This window comes from Peromyscus californicus, unplaced genomic scaffold (assembly GCF_007827085.1).
Source record: "Peromyscus californicus insignis strain IS unplaced genomic scaffold, ASM782708v3 Scaffold_20__1_contigs__length_68692818, whole genome shotgun sequence".
NCBI classification, from domain to species: domain Eukaryota; kingdom Metazoa; phylum Chordata; class Mammalia; order Rodentia; family Cricetidae; genus Peromyscus; species Peromyscus californicus.
This window is the reverse complement of record NW_026294503.1, coordinates 23,428,257-23,445,211: the sequence shown is the minus strand read 5'-3', so window position 1 is coordinate 23,445,211 and position 16,955 is coordinate 23,428,257. Positions and strand designations below refer to the sequence as shown.

The following is a 16,955-nucleotide window of genomic DNA, read 5'->3' as shown; positions in this document are numbered from 1 at the left end:
TAGTGTGTTCTCATACTGACTTCTGGGAACCTCAGAGGATCCCAAAGTTCGATCAGGGGTCTGTAAGATCCAGTCATTTAAAAGTGATACTAAGAAATTATTTGCCTATTTTATTTTGTCCTTTCACAAGGGTACAATGAAGTTTCATAGAAGCACATGGCTTGTGATAATGCCACTGCTCTGAATTCTTTGTTTCAAAAAATTGTGTTTTTTGAAAATGTCAATCAAGGAAATAGTGATGGCAGCATTCTAGCTGTTTGACTTGATGCATTTGCTGTTGAAAACCAACTGAATGTCCTTTCTCTGAGCAGTACTACATCAGCTCACACATTACATGTTAGATTAAGTGTGCACTCTTAAGACTGCCAGAACTTGGACAACTTCATAAACCAAATGGCATGTCAAAATAGAGACATTAGATGTTAGATGACAGGCAACTCTGGACATGTCAATTAACTTTCCATTGCTGCAACAAATATTGGAGATAAAGAAAATTAAAGAGGAAAAAAAGGTTTATTTGGCCCACTGTTTCAAGGTTTCAGTTCATGTCTTGTTATCATTGGTTTTGAGCCAATCATGAGGTACCACTTGATGATAAGAGCTCATGGAAGAGGAAAATAGGAAATCCTTACCTCACTGGGGCATAGGATCTTGTGGGGAGAGAGGGAAAGAGGCGGGGGGGCGGGGAGGAGAGGGTTTTAAGAGACCATCTAACTAAGCTCCATTTCTTAAATATTTTACCACTTTCCAGTATCTTCACAGTCTGAGGACCAAGACTTTAACACATGGCTCTGTAAAGGACAGCCCAGATCTGAACTATAGCACTAGGCAATCTCTATGTACCTTTTATTTCTACAATACATGATACTTTGGTTTGAAGAACATTTTTATTTTCTTTTTATATACACACCACACACACACACACACACACACACACACACACACACACACACACACACACACACACCACACCACATATGCACAACACTTTCATTTATTCTTTTGAGAATTACATATAATATATTCTGATCATATTCATTTCTTTCCTTCAACTCTTCTTGGATGAACCTACCCACCCAACTTCATGTTATCTTTTTTTTCCTCTCTTAAAAATCTCCCAAACCATGGAGTCCCATTTATGTTAGCCAAGTATTCCTGGGTGTGAGTCCTGCCCTGGAGTGTGGTTGATATACCAAATGTTACTCCACTGGCAAAACCTGACTTTCCCAGAAACAATCAACTATCAGTAGCTCCTTGGTTAAGGATGTGAATTCAGGCCTATCTCCTTTCCTTCATGATGCAATTTTGTCTGGCTTGAGCTTGTATAGATCTTGTGCATGCTGTAACAGTCTCCGTGAGTTCATATTTGCATCTGCCTTGTTGTGTCTTGAGAATACTGTATCCTTGATGTCATTCATCACATCTGGCACTCACAATCTTTCTATCCCCCTTTCAGCATAGATTGATGAGCCTTGAGGGGAGGTGGGTCATAGAGACATTCCATTTAGGTCTGAGCATTCCAAAGTCTCTTATTCTCTGCATGTTGCCCAGTTGTGGGTCTCTGTGGTAATTACCGTCTACTGCAAAAAGTAGCTGTCTGGTGAAGGTTGAGTGATCTATAGGTATAACAATATTTTATTGTTGTATTTATTTAGCAGAATAGTAACAGTAGGCTTTCCCTTAGGGTCCACACCTTATCTAAGTTTAAGTTTTTGTCCTCATTGACAGTATCAGATATGGATTCCAGCTCATGGAATGGGCCTTAAATCCAACAAAATGGTGGCTGATTACCCTTATAACATTTGTGCCTCTATTGAACCAGTGGCATATCTTGCCAGGCAAGTCATTATTACAGCTCATAGAGTTCACAGCTGGGTGACATAGATGATTCCTTTGCTCCTTGTGTAGTGTGTGTAGTAGAACTTCTAGAACTACAGACGCTAGCCAGTATGGCTAAAACTTGTAGTTGAGTACCAGCCAGATTTCTCCATGTTCTATGATATAATTATGTTGTATCTTCAGCAATAGAGTCTTATCATCAATTTTTTTGGAGGATAACCAGTAGCACTGGCAACAGACTAATGGTAGAGGGGTCTATGGAAGAATATGAAATTAGCACAAAAATCTGTGGCCTTCTGATATTATATACAAATGGTAAACTTACTGAAAAAGAAATCAGGGAAACAAGCCATTTACCACAGCCTCAACAATGCTTTGGCATCACTCTAAGGAAGGGAAAGACTTGTAAAATAAAAACTTTAAGACAACAGAGAAAGAAATAGAAGATATCAAAAGATGGAAAGACCTCTTGTATGCATCAATTAATAAGATTAATATTGTGAAAGTGGCCACCATGTCAAAGCAGTCTACAGATTCAACACAATCTAAATCAAAATTTGAACAGTAATTGAAATTACAGAAACAGAAATTGCAAAAAATTGAAAAAAAAATCTTAAGCTTCACATGGAAATACAGAAAACGCACAATAGCTAAGACAATCCTGAATAACAGATGAATGGCTGGAAGAACCATTGTTCCTGACTTTAAGCTGTACTACTGAGCTATTGTTGATCAATGGACTAGAACTAAAGACACAGACATAAGTCCATGTACCCATGGACACCTGGTTCTGAAAAAAAAGCCAAAAATACACACTGTAGAACAGACATCCTCTTCAACAAATGGCAACAAACTCAATAGTTGCATGTCAATGAATGAAACTAGATCCATGCACAAAACTAACTTCCAAATAGATCGAGGACTTCAACATGATACGCTGAATTAATGCAGGAGATGGTAGTGAATATGCTTGAACTCACTGACACAGGGAAAGGTCTTCCTGAAAATTTTTACGTTCAAAACATCTCATCACATTTCCTCAAAAGCTGGTGGGAAATCTGAAGCACCCTGTTTTCATTTTAGCATGTTGTTCCTTTGATATTGACTTTTTGGGCTGATCATTGTTGCTCTTGAGTACAACTTCTCTTGTTGACTTTGAGATATTATTGATTTCAAGACTTATGGTGATTTTACATATCACCACGAAGGAAGAAATGTTGTGGTTATTAAACTATGACACATTTCTGGCATTTTGCATTTTGATTCATATTTTTAAAAATATATTTTAGATTTATTAAGCTATATAAACTTATCTAACATGTCATCTTTTAACTCATGAGAAGGAAGTAATAAAAATACCATTATGTTGTTCCAAAAGTATTTGTATTTTGTACCTACCAAAACTCTTTTCATCATTTAAATTTGGAACACTCTTTGGCTCCCAGTATCTTCTATACCCTCCAAATTGCTGACATGTCTTCTTTAATTTGAGCAGTGTAAAGTATTCTTTGATTTTTTTCTTCTTTTCTAAAAATGTTTTCACTGCTAGCCAGGAATTAAGGAGGTTCTGTTCAAAGTCACAGTGAAATGTTGACAAAATGAAATTTGAAAAAGATAATGGCAGCCTAATTGATGTATGGCATAGTCACATCAGTATTCAATTGCTTTGATATTTCATTGCTTTGATATTACATTGTGCTAATTTGTAGACTCTGGCAATGTTCCCTGTGTTCTGTTGTATTGTTTGATATATGATAGGAACTCTTTTGGGATGCCTTTCACTAATCTAATGGAGGAAGCACATGCTGCTTCATCTATGTGAAGGGCCATTTTGAAATGTTATTCTCTTAAACATTAATATGTAAAATAATGGATTTCATTTTGATATTGTTGTACATATATATCTGCCATTTGTTCATATTTACTCTTTTGTCCCCTTGTCTTCTCCAGATGGTCCCCTTTTTTTTTTACAAATAGCCGTGCTTCTGATTTCACATGTGTGTGTTTATGTGATTGCAATATGAATTCTGCCTATGAGAGAAAATGTGATTTCTATTTTTCCCTCCATTATCTTCTCTGTGCCACCTCTTCCTCCTATTAATCCTGCACTTCCACCAAATAGTCTCCTTCTGCTTTTATTATATATGTATATTTATGTATTTGTGCATGTATGCATGTTTGAAGATATGCATTGTGCATATGATAAAATGATACTTATAATTTAGAATTTAGCTCATTCACCTCCAACTCCATTCATTTTTTTGTCAGTAACACAATTTCATTCATCCTTATTGCAGATAAATATACTACATTTTCTTTAAATACTCATCTATTGATAGATATCAAGGCATGTTACAAACATTTGCTGCTATGAATAGTACTTCAGTAAACATTGTGGGAGCCATTTCTGTGCTATGATGACTTAGATCCCCTTATGTATATACCAAGGAATGGTAGAGATGCATCAGGTGGTAGCTCTAGTTTTGTTTTTGGAGGAACATCCCCATCCCCATTGATTTTCATAGTGGCTACATCAGTTTTTTTTTTTTTTTTTTTTTTTTTTACCACCAGCAGTACATATTGCTTTTGTCTTTATTTACAGGGATGCTTTGCTAGAAAACAGAAATGTGAATGGACTGGGTTGTTTCAGCAGCTCAATGGCTTATGATCACAGTGTTTTCTTGCTTTTCTTCAAATTTTTTTTTTTGGTTGATTGATTTTCTTCATAATACTGCCCTTGTAAGACCCAAGCTGATGAGAGAGTAGCCACTGTTTGGAATGTGACTGATCACTGTGGAAGAGGGAAACAAGCAATAAATTGTTTATTACTTTTACAGTTACCATACCATTGCTGCTCACAAGTTTCGGCCACGTCATATAGATCTACTTAGTTTTGGTAATTTAGGAAAATGTAATAATACCAAATGCCTTGGGGAGGAGATGTGAATGTTTGATAGACATCAGTAATTACTAGTAGGTTATATTGCATGTGACAAATATTCTTACTTAGTCATCAAAGGAACCAACTCACAAATTTGATCTGTCCTCTGCATCCAGCCTGTAAAGAAGGATCTCCAGCGATTCAAGGTGGTTTCTTCACACACATTGTGTGTGTCCAAATCTATGGACTGTGTCCCTTTGTTTTTCTTTAATTATTATTGTTACATACATGTGGATAAATATATAAGTACAATCTTCCAAGTCCATTTAGTGTTGCTCGTGTGTATATGGTTTTAGGGCTGATCACCTGGTATTCCTTCTTTCCCTCTCTCCCCCACTTCTTTTCCTTTCTAATAACATTTTGTGCACCTTGACAAAAGCAAAGGGAGGGAGGAACAAATTCAATGCATAAAGATGAAAAAACAAAAGCTTTAAGGAACACATGTATTTTAAGATAAGCCTTGACAAGATCTGAAATATCCCATTTATTGAGATTTTAGGACTGCTAGTCAATTTGAATGCCAGAGCTCCTTTGCATTTTTGTTTTCTCATGGAGTTTAACAAGTGCACATCTCTCAACTACTGAGTAAAAATGAAACCAACTCACTGTCGATGTAATTATACCATCTAAATATATCAACTAGAATCAAGTTAAAGCGGAGAAGATAAGTGCTAAGATGGACCCTATCACAAAAGTAGAGTGAATAAATTGTTTCAAATGTTTTCCTAACTAGTAGCCAAGTGTCATTGAATTCTATGACCCTGAGCATCTTTACAGGGAACTGAAAGGTTCAGTTCATTCATTGTCCAGCATACTTTTTTTTTTTTAATGGAACTAAGTCACAGGAGTCATGTCCTGCTTTTCTCTATGCCTGGAAAGTTCCCTGGTAAGGCAACCTATGCCTTGCTAATAATAGTGAGAATGAGGTTAGAGTAGGCAGGAGGATGGAGTGCCTCTTTATCTGTGAAAGTAGAGACTAATAATTGGCTCTATAAGGATTGTTAAGGACAACATCAATATAAGTTCAAAATCATACTGTCTGACAGTTGAGTATGTTGATGAAATACTACCCAGAAGAGGCTGTGATGTCAGGAGAGCAGAGACAAAGCATCCAAACAGATATACTCTGCAGCAATTTCACAGGCAAGAGCATCGACCCTATCTCTCACCATCTGGAGAACTATAGGTTGGGAGGGCCTGCTTTTTGACAGTAAGTGATTTATTATTGGTGTAAGTTGAGGTAGGTATAGGCATATATGGGTGAAATCAGGTGTATAGCAAAGGGTACATTTATACTTACCTATATAAAAATTTTCTCTATATTAAATTTGTGTAATGTTAAGATCGAGTGATACTGTGTCATAAAAGTCAGAGAATAAAGATGGTGGATTTGTTGGACAACATAATTTTTTGGAATTAATGAATCTAGAAAAAATGTGTTTTAAGATGTTCTAGAGCATGGTAACTATAATAAATTTGCAGTCTGTGATCAGGTCTGTCTCCATCACCCTCAGCATCTTTCTCCATCTTGAAGCTTCTGAGGAAGGTTTGGTTATGAATTTGGCGAGGAGACAGAGTTGTAATTATAGAAAATCCTACAGAGATAGGATTTAATTTTGGAGTAGAAACTATTCTGTATTATTTATTATGATCCCAAGAGTCTTCAGAGGACTTTTTTTTAAAAAATAAAACTGTGCAAATAGTTAAGAGCCTTAGACACAGAATTCAAATGTGCATCTTTAAAAAAACTGCCTGCTTAACTTTTCATTGACTTTGGTAAGCATAGATGTATAATTGTGGTTTTTTATATGTAAAATATAGATAAGATCCAACTTTTAATGACAAGAAATAGCCAGAATTACAATTATTTCTCCATGCTATACTAATTTGCATTCATAGCTATTAAAGTGAGTATCAATGGACTTTGAAGAACATTCCTAACTTATGTGCTCTGCATCAGTTATTGTTTAAGAGTAAATATTTGTTGAAATCTGTTGAATTCACTTGTTCTGAATTTCTTCCAAACACATTAAACACTGTTAATCACAGTGGATTTATATATTTTAAACCAACTCATATCATATTTTCATTTAATTTGCTGTTATTTTTTTCAGCTTGATTCCTTGTGACCAATTCCTGTAATGAGAAGCTAGGATCACAGAGCAAACACTCCTTGATGCAGACAGCCAATGTCTGAAGCTGACAGAGTGAAAAATGGCTGCCATTGACTAAGCCCATTGGGATGGTCTATGCAAAGTGAGGACTTTTTTCAAAGGCTGGCGTGGGGCAGGGGTGGGGTCGGGTGAGGTGGGGTGGCTCTAGCTATGACAGCGCAGACCATTCTGTCTTTTATTATTCTTGTGCAATAGTCTGACTTTGGTCAAGGGAGAGGAAATCCTTAGGCTTAATTGAAGACAATCAGCCCAGGGTCAGGAGGGTAATGTGGAACAGACTGGAGGTAAAGGCAGCGTGGAAATAAGGATGAAGGGAAGACCACAGTGGATTCAAAGATCAGACTCAAAGATGGAAACCGAATGCACCTGCATGGTAAAGTATATTTAAACCTTAAAATATACAGAGCCCCAGGGAGGTGTAAAAATAAACCAAGCTTATTTAGTTTACTGCCTTTCTGCTCCTCGGGTGGCTTGTCCAGCTGTTACCCAGTTTGGGCAGGCTGGTTTGTATACCTGATTTTTTAGGAGTTTATCACAGGGTTCCTGGGAGAGCAGCTGCTGGTAAAAGGGCCCTCAATGCCTTCATTATCCACGAGCTCCAAGCTTCACAGCTCCTGATATTAAACTGCTTTGATTGGAGATTATACGTTGTTTCATTTAAATTTTAAATGGATCACTGTAATGTGCTTTTAGGTAATTTGTAACATGCCTCTGGGCATAGCACCATTTTTATTTTGGTTTCTAAATTACACAGAAGAGCGGGAATGCTCCAGATTAAAAGGAGTAACTGGCCCATGCAGGATCCTCTTTCAGCTAGCTGCCTTCCCTCCTGCCGTCCCAGGCATGGCTAATAAAATATATCAAAGCCAAGGAGTATTCAAAGTGGAATCTCCTTTGCTACAGTCATTGAGCATTGCTATTAAGTTTTCCCTGAAAGGTGGTTGTTATTAATACCTTTTTATGGATAAAGGAATCATAGAGTGTTTGAACATTATGCATGAATTCTTATGAACTAGCACAGTGTTTGGAAAGTCATACATAGCATACAGGACAGGCTTGACTCTGTTAGGAAAATGGGATTCATTGACGACTGCTGCTCTGAGTAAGGTAGTTGGTCTTTTTATGACTCAGTTCTCACATCTGAAAATGTACAGTGATAAGGGACAAGTTAATAGATTTAGAGAGTATGTAACACTGCTGGTGTAGCCATGGTTGAAGTGACCCTCTATACCACAGCCTCTTGCTTTACACTCTGAGTGTAATTATGTTTGTGTGAATTCATATTATTTTTCAGGTTTTATGAGGATGCTGTGATCAAGCATTTATTTCATATAACAGGTACAGTAGGGTCTGGGGTGCCTTAAAATCAAACACTTCCCTAGCTCAGCTCAGCATTCCCCAAAGAAGAGCGGAAAACCTGGCTGCAGGAATAGACTTGTATCAGCTCAAGATAGGTTAAGGCCCCAAGTCCTTACAAAACCTTCTAAGATTCAGTGTTTGGGGTTTTAAAATTATAAGTAAGGGATTCTAGTTCTGAAATATTATTGAATGGGGGTAAGCAATTGGAACCAAGAAATATCCAAGATCCAGGCTAGAATTTTCATCAGTAATCCTTCCTTTTGTAGTTTCGCAGGAAGAAAAAATGAAAAATTGTGTGGCAATACTGACTTCACACAGCTGCTCAATAAGAGATGAGCTTCTTGACTTAGTTCAGTATAGACAAATGGTTTATACTGAGCACAGATGTTTGTAAGCATTTTCCTCAAACACTGTTTTCATGGAGAATCATGGTTGATTAACAACAAGCAAAACAAAGGGCCTTTTTTTTTAAAAAAAAAAAAAACCTTTTTATTTTGTTCCTATTTTGTTTCAATATATTTTAAAAATAGTGCTTTATTATGTATATATCAATGGGCTATCCTTCAATGAATGTATACATTAAATAATGTATGAACTAAGCTAAACACAGGTAACTTCTAAAACATTTTTCTTTGTGGAAAGAAATCTTCAAAATCTTTTCTTCTAGCTTTGTGAAACACACAGGTCATTATTGTCACCTGTAGACCTCCCACTGGCACATCATCACAACTTCTTGCTCTTATTTAACTGTAATTAACCCCTCCCCCTCATTTGGCTTTTTGAGACAGGATTTCTCTGTGTAGCCCTGGCCGTTCTGAAACTCGAACTGTAGACCAGGCTGGCCTTGAACTCAGAGGTTTGTCTGCCTCTGCTTCCTGAGTGCTGGGGTTAAAGTTATGTGTCACCAATGCCTTGCTTTAATACCTTTTGGTCAACCGTTCTACTCTCCTTTTCCAGGAGTTCAAGTGTTTTAGCTCCCACAAACAAGTGGGATCATGTGGTGTCTATCTTTCTGTGCTTGGCTTATTTCACATTATTGAGTGTTTCTTTTACCGTCCTCCATGTTGTTTCAAATGACCTGTTGTTTAATGTCTTCATGGGTTTTACTTTAAAATAAACATGAATCTGTTATACAAAAGACAGACATGGGCCAGTGAGATGCCTCAGTGGGTAAAGGGATGTACTGCACATTCTGATGACCTGAGTTCTATCTAGGAACCATGTGAAGGTGGAAGGCAGGAGTTTACTCCACCAAGTTGTCCTGTGACTTGCACACACATACTGTGGCAATTGTGGCCCCCACAGAGCATGTGCTCACACATACAGTACCAACAAAAATGAAAATTAAAACCAACCAACCAAAAACAGACAAGTTGCATGCCTTTCTTGAACATATTTTGACTTCATTTTGAGAACATTTTACAGGGTGCTGGGATGTTCTCTTTCACATTATCCCATGAGGACCACCACAGTGATGATCTCACTTGATGGCTACAGGGAGCATAGTGATTTCCACTATTACACTTAACTCAAGAAGTGGTTATCTCTCTCAATTCCCATGTCTATCTGGGAGTATTACACCAGGACAACTGCATGTTGACTTCTTGATGAAGTAACCTGATTAAAAACACTGTAAGAAGTGCCATGAAGGCATCCATGAATCTCAAAGAATCATTTTCAAGAATGTAGAGTTATCTCTATTTATGGAAGACATCACTTGATAACCCATGCCCTTTTTTGACCAGCAGTATGGTTCATAAGGTAAATGAAAAAGAAGTGAAGAAGTGAACCCATGAAAAACTGATCTCATCTGGTCCTCTGTTCCATGATTCCTCTAGAGGTTAAATCAGTTTCTCTAATAGAGTGACACTGGGTATATCAACCACTCCAGGACATCATGCTCAGTAGTAGTTAACCAGCATATGATGCACTCCACAGGTGTTGTTTATTTTTATTTTTTGCTTTTCAAATGTTTTCATTTTGCTTTCTTGGTTTTGGGAGGTTTTATTGTTGTATGGGGGTTTTGTTTGTCTTTTGAGGAAGAACCAAAAGTTGAGTGGGTAGGGAGGGGGAGAAGATCTGGGGAAGGAGAACAACCTGATCAAAATATATTCAAATGTAAAAATTGTTTTAATTAATAAAAATAATAAAAAAAACCTTGTATACTGAAGCACGATCCTAATTAGGTTTAACAATAAAAACGGAGTCAGATATTAGGGTGAAAGCTGAAAGATCAGAGAAGCAGAGCAGCAACCACTTGAGAGTCTTACCTCTACAAATCCTCATACCAAATGGGGGGAGATCCTGTCTCTATGAATCCTCAGACTGAATGGGGAGCCTAGATCCTGTTTCCACCTGCCTTATTTTCCTGTCTTCACCTCTCTAGTGCTAGGATTAAAGGCATGAACATTCTAGGTGCTGGGATTAAAAGTGTGAGCCACCACCACCAGGCTCTGTTTCTCTCTTAGACTGGTTCAATATTGTATAGCCCAGGGTGAACTTGAACCCCTGATCTTCTGGCTTCCTCCTCCCAAGTGCTGGGATTAAAGGTGTGTGTCACCACTGCCTGGTCTCTATGGTTAACTAGTGGTTAGCTCTGCCCTCTGATTTCCAGGCAAGCTTTATTTGTCAGAACACAAACAAAATATCATACAACAGGATGCTTCATTGATAGAGAGAGATTGAAGAGAGAGAAGAGAGAGCAGTGAGTTTAGACCTAACAACAATGTGAGAAGAGGGACCAAGACATCCTGCTCCTTTTCTTGTAATAAACTTTAGCAAAGCAAAACAGAAAGCGGAAAACTGCTTTGTGTTTACTACAAAGTTTACCAAAGATAGGGTAGGTTGCATAAAATATGAAGAAATAAAATTAAAACATTGTGTAAAAAAGATTTATTAGAGAAAGGGGCAGATGGGCCATTCTTCACTGGGCACAGCCACTGGGATGGAATGATTGCCCCCGGTAGTCACAGTCAATTATTTAATTCTGGTTTGGATCAGTCTCAAGGGGCTATGCTTTAACACGTGTCTTTTTGTAGTCTCTGAGAGGGTAACCTCTGCTATCTGTTGTCTCATGCAGACCCCCTTACTCAGACTTTGGTGCAGTGGCTCACAAGAGCACTGAGTTTATATGGCTTCTGGGCCTCTTGTCTTTCTATTCCCATGGCTCTGGGCTCATGATCCTCTGTGTTTCAGGTTTCTCTACCCTGGTCGAACCTGGGATTTATATATACAGGACTGCAGACTTGGTCTGAGGTCACCATTACAGTCTTCTTTTTTTTTTTTTTTTTGGTTTTTCGAGACAGGGTTTCTCTGTGTAGCTTTGCGCCTTTTCCTGGAACTCACTCTGTAGCCCAGGCTGGCCTCGAACTCACAGAGATCCGCCTGGCTCTGCCTCCCAAGTGCTGGAATTAAAGGCGTGTGCCACCACCGCCCGGCTTCTTTTTTTTTTTTTTTCCATCCACAATTGTTTATAATTCAGATTCTCATTTTTCTCCCTTGCCTAAGTCTTAAACCATAATTCTCCAATGATGTGCTTGCTAATTCCTATTTTTCAGTACTTTTATTGATTTTTTGAGAATTGCACAGCAAGAACCTTGATCACACACACTTTCATGTCTTCCAAGGACCACCCCGTTTGTGACCTTCCCCCAAAGAAGAATAAGAAGAATAAGAAGAAGGAGGAAGAGGAGGGAGAAGAAGGAGGAGGAGGAGGAGGAGCAGCAGAAGCCCAATTTGTGTTGCCCATATACTCACTGGAGCATGGTCAAACTTACCATGGCCTTAAAGAAAACTGAGTCCTTCCCCATTGTACCCCAACAGAAGCCATCAACTGTGGGGAGCTATACTTCAACATCCTTACCACATTTTAAAGAGTTCCCTATGATGGTTGCCTGTCTAGGCTGTTAATTTTTGGCATGGGGGTAGAGGTTGTCACAGAAGCCTTCTATAATCCTCTTTCTCAACTGTGAGTCTGCAGTCGTCGATACGTCTGCAAAATTACCTTAGTTGACTTTTACAGTCAGCAGGAGCACAGATCACACATTTCCATATGGTCTTTAGTGGCAGCGCTGCCCATGAACATCATCAACGTGGTGGCTTCAGGTGGCAGGCAGCCCAGAGCACAGACATCTACACGGCCTTCAGTGGTAACATGGGCCACAGATAGCAACATGTCCTCTGGCGACAATAGGATCATGGACCCAGATAAGGTCCTGGGTGGCAGCATGGATTGTGGACATCAACATGGACTTAGGTGGCTACACAGGCCATCCACATCAACACAGTTCCAAGCTGCTGTAAAGACTACAAACATCCACATGAACCTCAGTCTTCAACATGGCCTGGGGCAGTGGACCATGGATACCAACATGGCTTCCAGGGCCAGCGTGGACCATAGAGGAGGTCTAATCCAGAAAATGAACCATTCTTCATCTTAGACATCCTGTCTGTTGCTGAGAACCAGGGTAATCATGTGACTGGGGAGCATGTTCGGGATCTGAGTCTGTGCAGGCTCTAGGCTGCGGCACACCACCCTGCCAGCCTTGCTTAGCAAGGACATGTTCCCCTGTCTACCACAGTTGTCTCTCAGACCTGTCACTGTAGTCCCACTCACTGCTACGCTCCTCCATTTTTCCTCCCTCTCCATACCATATTTGTTTGTTGTATTGGCATTGGAAACCACACTGTGTCACCTAGTATATATTGCCCAAATAGCTTTACATGCAAATATTCATTGCAATGAGTCATTGGTCTGGTTCAAAGTTTCTGGTTTCTCAGGGACCATAAATACTGGACCATTGTCCAGACTCCTCTTGGATATCCTGCTGTGGCTGAGAGTGAGGGTGATGTTGTGGGGTGATGGGGTGGCTAGGCAGGGTGACTGGGGAGGAGGGCAGGTTCTGTGCCAGCTCCTGGTTGCTGCACACCTCCCTGTCCTTTACATCTGCCACCCTGAGGTACGCCAGGCTGGATCTCTGTGCTTGTAGCCTGCTGGTGGCGCTGCTGCCCCACACTATCAGTCTCCCAGCCGGAGAAGCAGCCAGGGCTGCAGTGCTGCTCCATGGGGGTGGGGAGGTGGCTGGCGGGCCTAGGACCAGCCATTCAGTAATGACATGTTTCCTCAGAAACTCCAGGCCTCTGCACACTATCCTGTCCTCTGCAGGCAACACTACTGCACGTGCTCTCTGTCTCCAGCAGGGCAAGCAGCACAGGCTGCAGCCCCGGGCTCCGTGTTGGGGCTGGCCAGTCAGTCCTATTCAGTAATGACATGTTTCCTTGGGAGCTCCAGGTCATCTGCACTTTCAGTCTCTCAGCAGGGCAAGCATCATGGGCCCCAATCATGTGGTGGTTCTGTGCTGGGAGTTGGCCTGACTTGTTTCTGCAGGAGCTCCAGGCCACCACACAACTCTCTATCCTTTGTGCCTGCAACCCCATGGTCATCAGGCGCAACCTTTGTGTTTGCAGCTTTCTGGCGGAGACTCTGTGGCTAAGGGTGTAGACCAGTCATTCTCTGTCACAAGTGTCCCTGTTCTGCCATCTTTCTTTCCAGTTTGGTGGGTCCACTTTTTAAAAGCACCTTCCAATACCACTTGCCTTCCCCCGACCCCCTTAGTTGTTCCAGAACTACTGCAGGCTCTGTAGACTCCTTTTTCGCCACCTTGTCACCCTCCAGAACCTCCATGGATCTCCCAGACTCCTCGGAGATCCGTGGCCATCTTTGATTTCTCTCACAAAGTGCTATTGAAAACACTAGCTCAGAGCAAGTGCGTTGTTTTATTTTTCTTTATTGTGTATCTACCGTGTGCCTGGTACTGTCCTACTGTTCTTGGTGCTAAATACTCAGAAATAAAGGAGCTGTGGTAGTATATTACAGGTAGTCATGGCTTATTAAAGGAGATTATATAAATATGTTATATATTGCATAATATATATGTAAATAACCATTTTGCAAGTAATTAAAAATATACATACAGAGTTATCTGTGTTGGAATGCCATCTCTTCCTGTTTTTTTTTGTTTTTTTTTTTTTTTTTTTTTTTTGGTCTCACTATGTAAACTTGTCTGGCCTAGACCTGAATATATAGACCAGAAGCGCCTTAAACTCACAGAGATCCATCTGCCTCTGTCTCCTGAGTGCTGGATTAAAGGCTTGTGTTAGCATTCTGAACCCGCCCTTGGGACCTGCCCAGCCTCCTGATGTCATTTTATGTGATGTGTGACATCCCTTTTAAGAAAAAACTCCTCCCCCTTCACTCGCTCCCTCTCCCTCCTCTTGGCAGAGTTAGCACACACCTCTCTGTGTCTGTCTCTGTCTCTCTCTTTTCTCCTTCCCTCCATTCCCTCTACCCTCCCCACAAAATAAACTTGCCATGTGGATGTCCCATTTGCTGTGTAACTTTCCACTGCCTGCTGCACCTGCAATGGCACGTTTCACCCGCCCTGGGGCACCTTGGTCCAAACCTGTGAGGGCCTTCACGTGTTGTATCATTACAGTTTGTGCTACTGTGCAATGATTGAAAATGAAGAAAGTTTTATAAACAATTGTAGCTATAAACTAATTCCTGCCAAAGAAGAGATCTGGATTAGGCTGAGAACCCGGTAATCGTTTCATCAATGATATTAGTTTATCTTCATTGGCCACTCCAATACATTAACCAATAATCCCACATTGTATAACTTAATCTTCATAGATGTTTTATGGAATAGTATTACTCTTAACTCCTATGCAGGAAAACCCGGTGAAAAATAAACTAGTTTAGCTATACGACATTTACATAATCTGTAAATGGCTGAACTGGAGTTAAAAAAAAATTAAAAGAAAGAGGATGTTTCCACATCCCATAGCATAGATTGACACAATTTCACTCAATATCATGACATAGTACAGGACCACACTGTTAATGTTGACGGCCACATCATTGAATCAATTGCCCATCTTGTAAAGAAAAAAATTAAAATAGCATGTTGACTGGCAGTTCTTTTGCTTGAGGCAGCCAGGGCAGCATGCCAGAGTCTACCAATTTCAAACTCTCTTCTGTACCACCCACTCCACCATGCATTTCCAGTTGGTACCTGAATTATTAGCCATGTTAATCAAACGTCTCTCTTTAGAAAACGTTATGGTCTGTACTTTTAATATTGAGACAAACCTTTGAAAATTGAATCAAAAAGGACTTGATGAAGAGAGCCTGGGAATATTCTACCTCTTTAAGGCAGCCAGCAGATTCACCTGGCCTCTTGCTTTTCATAGTGAGCTCCTCACCCCTGGCTGTCGTGGGTGGAGGGGATACTGGGATGATACTGGGATGAACAAATATCCCCAAAACAAATTATGGTTTTATCAGACAGGGGATTGTTTAACTTATGAAAACAGGCCACAGCCTGCCACATGGGGAAACTGGTATACATTTCAGCATTTTCTCACAGAACTGAAATGTAAGCTTATCTAAAAACGTGTCCTCACAGAAAGATAGGCTGCACATTTTAACTGTTAACCATTTGCTGTTATTGTGATGACAATGTACAGAACCAATTGTTTAAACAGATATGTCACGTTGGTATGTGTGCAAGGCTGTGCTGCTTTTTGCTTCATTTTTCTGTCTAAAAAGAAAGAATTTCAGGTAGCATTATAATATATTTGAATATTTCATTCCTACATCTATAGAGCCATTAAACAAACTTCCATGAGAGAGAATACGTATTTTGTGTGGCACAAATGACGCTAAAAAAATTAAAGCTTGTTACAGTAAAAAAAAAAATACCATGTTTATCTCGGGCATAAATCATAGTGATAAATATGTGGAACTGATTTTTGTCTCTTAATCCAGCTGAGAAAACAGCTAATGGAGACCTACCAAACTAGCAATCTGCCATGTCATCATTTTTCTCAGAAGTCATGTAGGGAGTGTAATAGCTCAAAGTTAAATTGTGTATGATGTACTTTGGTGATGCTCTTTATTCATTGCGGGTAGCTAAGCATCTTATCATTAGGACATGGCTATGAGGTGAGAGTGTGAGATTAGAAGACTATGAACTAATACAATAGATGGGGAATTTGGAAGTCCCTGGTTGCCTAACAGGAAAACTGAAGTCCAGAGAGGTCATAAGACTCTCACTAAGAGGTTAAACTAGAAAGACTTTTATCACTTCTAATTCTAGGTAGAAACTTTAAGGAGAATTATAGTCAAGATTCTACACTGATGTGGAACACACTGGTGCCATTCAAAAAATCGGTTGAAGAAGATGGAGTTTGAGTGTGCATGAAACAAGATATAATTGCTGTGTGATTGCATAGAGTCAAGAGAAAGCAAAGAACTTTTAAGTTTGGTGCATCTCATTTGCCTACTTTGCTTAACTTTATACATTTGAGGTGTCACAACATGACTTGATACAAATGTACACAATAAAATCTTTACTATAGTTACACAAATCTATATATCCACTACTGTCTATTTCTCTTAGCAAATTTCAAATGTAGAATGCAATACAATAGATTCAGAGGATTGTTCTTATCAATTATTTTCTTTATTCTTTTTATTGATTGAGAATATCATACATGCATTGTATATTGTGTTTTGATCAAATCCACCCCTCAATAACATCTCCTCTCATATGTCCCCTACCATTAGACCACTTTACCTC

The 16,955-nt window shown here is 39.5% G+C and overlaps 1 long non-coding RNA gene across 1 annotated transcript in view; it reads left to right on the top strand.

The window, feature by feature from the left end:
• LOC128116522 (uncharacterized) overlaps nucleotides 1-14,206 on the top strand; it is a 180,744-nt gene extending 166,538 nt beyond the window's left edge. The window contains exons 4-5 of the long non-coding RNA XR_008220490.1: nucleotides 6,895-7,036; nucleotides 11,940-14,206. This is a non-coding gene — a long non-coding RNA (uncharacterized LOC128116522). The remainder of the gene's footprint in view (nucleotides 1-6,894; nucleotides 7,037-11,939) is intronic.
• The last annotated feature ends 2,749 nt before the right edge of the window (nucleotides 14,207-16,955 follow it).